Genomic DNA, 2,464 nt, shown 5'->3' with positions numbered 1-2,464 from the left:
CCCGGACTCCTTCCCGGCTAGCCGTCATGCACTAACCCCTTCAGGCTGTGTTCACGCCGCCAACCCCAGTCCTCTCCCTGCGCTCCGACCGAAGCCCGAGCCTCAGCTCCCAGCCCCGCCCGCCCCGGCGGGTGAGCAGACAAGCCTCTCGGGCTGGTGAGTGCTGGGCGGCACCGATCCTCTGTGCGGGAATCTCTCCGCTTTGCCCTCTGCACCCCTGTTGCTGAGCTCTCCTCGGTGGCTCCAAAGCTTCCCCGCTCCACCACCCGCAGTCTCTGGGGCTTCCTAGTGTGTGGAAACCTTTCCTTCTTCACAGCTCCCTCCCAGGGGTGCAGGTCCCGTCCCTATTCTTTTGTGTCTGTTTATTCTTTTTTATTTTGCCCTACCCAGGTACGTGGGGGAGTTTCTTGCCTTTTGGGAAGTCTGAGGTCTTCTGCCAGCGTTCAGTAGGTGTTCTGTATCAGTTGTTCCCCGTGTAGATGTATTTCTGGTGTATCTGTGGGGAGGAAGGTGATCTCCGCGTCTTACGCTTCCTCCATCTTCCCCTCATCCCTGTTCTGTGAGTTCTTTAAAGGTAAGAATCATTCATGATTCATTTTTGTTTGTTTGTTTGTTTGTTTTTTGCGATACGCGGGCCTCTCACTGTTGTGGCCTCTCCCGTTGCGGAGCACAGGCTCCGGATGCGCAGGCTTGGCGGCCATGGCTCACGGGCCCAACCGCTCCGTGGCATGTGGGGTCTTCCCGGACCGGGGCACGAACCCATGTCCCCTGCATCGGCAGGTGGACTCTCAACCACTGCGCCACCAGGGAAGCCCCATGATTCATTTTGATATTTTTCATGCATAGCATGTGGCTGGCAGGTGAAGGTGCTGGGACGAAAACTAACTGAGGATTGGCTCCTTCAGCATGCTATGTGCTCAGAGGGTGGCAGACGGTGTGGATTGCAGGCAGAGGGGCACTGTGTGTGTGGGGGTCCTGGCCAGGACTTTTGCCTCTTGCCCAATCCCACCACTGAAATTCCTGGGCTTTGTACCTCCACTCTTCCCATCATTTCTCAACCCTTCCCTGTGGTGGGCACGATAGCACCTCTGCTGAAGAGCTAGACACAGTCCCACCTTCCTGATCTCCGTAGAATGATCCTCAAGATCTGAGGTAGTTTCACTGTACAGATTCAAGAGTGGCTGCCAGTGCAAGTACTCAACCCCCCAGCTTTCTAAAAGAAAAAGCAAGGAAAGGAAAATCTGTTTTGCCCTTTGTAAGGGCTGTAAACCTGTGTATATTCTCAAACTCTATGGTATTTATTGATATAAGGTAAGAACAGTGCCTTGTATTCAGAATATTGCTTACTTTTTCTTCTCAAAGTCTGGTTTTCCATACAATAGCAGTCTCAATGACCTAAGCCAGGAGTTGTTCACTCTGTACAAACATGAAGACAATGTGTGGCAGGAATTTGGATCACTAATGAGGCACTGGTACTTTACTGAAATGGTTAGAGCACTTTAGCAATTGATACGGGTGTTAAGAGTTCAGATTCCAGGGTTATATAATGTAAAATGACAGATATTAATTGTTTGAGCCTTGATATCCTCATCTATAAAATCAAGATCTTGTTAATGTTTTGCAAAGTAATTGTAAACATAAAATGATGATAAATGCATATAGTTATTGTCCTCAAGGAACCTCTTTCCACCTAAACTGGGAGGTAAGTCTTTGGCAGACTAGGTGTGATTGGGGCCTAAGGTAGACTGTGTTAATTGTCCCCATTTGTTCCTCTGACCATATTCACACCTATTGCCATGCATCTCTGCAGTACTTTCCCACTCTGACTCTGGGCTCAACTTTGTGACTTGTTTTGTCCAATAGAATAAAAGAGAAGAAATAGTGTGCTAGTTCTGAGACCAGACCTCAAGAGCCTTTGCCGTTTGTTTGTTTGTTTGTTTTAATCTCTGGTATTCTTTCTATCATTATCAGGACATGCCTGAGCTAACCCCCTGATTCCAGAGGAGGATGAGAGACATATGGTGCATAGCTGAGTCACCTCAGCCAAGGCCAGCCTAGATCAGCCAACCCCTAACCAAGCTGAGATCATAGCTGAGATTTAGCAAAACTGTCCAATGAAGCCCAGTTTGGATCATCACTGAGCCTTGCAGACATGTGAGAAATAAATGTTTGTTGTTTTATCTTCTGAAGTTTTGTGAGGTTTTGTTACACAACAATAGCTACCTGATACCTGATGCCACGTGCCTTATCACTTTGGAGAATAATGGGAGTGGGAACCCACAGGCTGGTTGGGGCATGTGTGGTCCAGAAGACCCATAGGGTCTTATAAACAGTTCACCATAAATGTTTTTCTAGGTTTAGCTCCTCTTGATATGAGATCTTGCTTGTATATAGACAGATTTTCAGATAAGTTTTGTGATTGCAGAAGTTTTCCTATATGATAAATAGTGGTAGAAAGGAAGTG

The 2,464-nt window shown here is 47.8% G+C and overlaps 1 long non-coding RNA gene across 1 annotated transcript; it reads left to right on the top strand.

Moving 5' to 3' along the window:
- The first annotated feature begins 467 nt into the window (after positions 1 to 467).
- On the top strand, positions 468 to 2,180 carry LOC113607241 (uncharacterized). The gene is made up of 2 exons (XR_003427849.1): positions 468 to 574; positions 1,972 to 2,180. It is a non-coding gene; the product is annotated as an uncharacterized LOC113607241 (long non-coding RNA).
- Positions 2,181 to 2,464: the final 284 nt, after the last annotated feature.

Source organism: Aethalodelphis obliquidens, unplaced genomic scaffold (assembly GCF_003676395.1).
Source record: "Aethalodelphis obliquidens isolate GAN/ISIS:26980383/991018 unplaced genomic scaffold, ASM367639v1 scaffold47, whole genome shotgun sequence".
NCBI classification, from domain to species: Eukaryota; Metazoa; Chordata; class Mammalia; order Artiodactyla; family Delphinidae; genus Aethalodelphis; species Aethalodelphis obliquidens.
The sequence above is the reverse complement of the archived record's forward strand: the minus strand, read 5'-3'. Positions and strand labels throughout refer to the sequence as shown.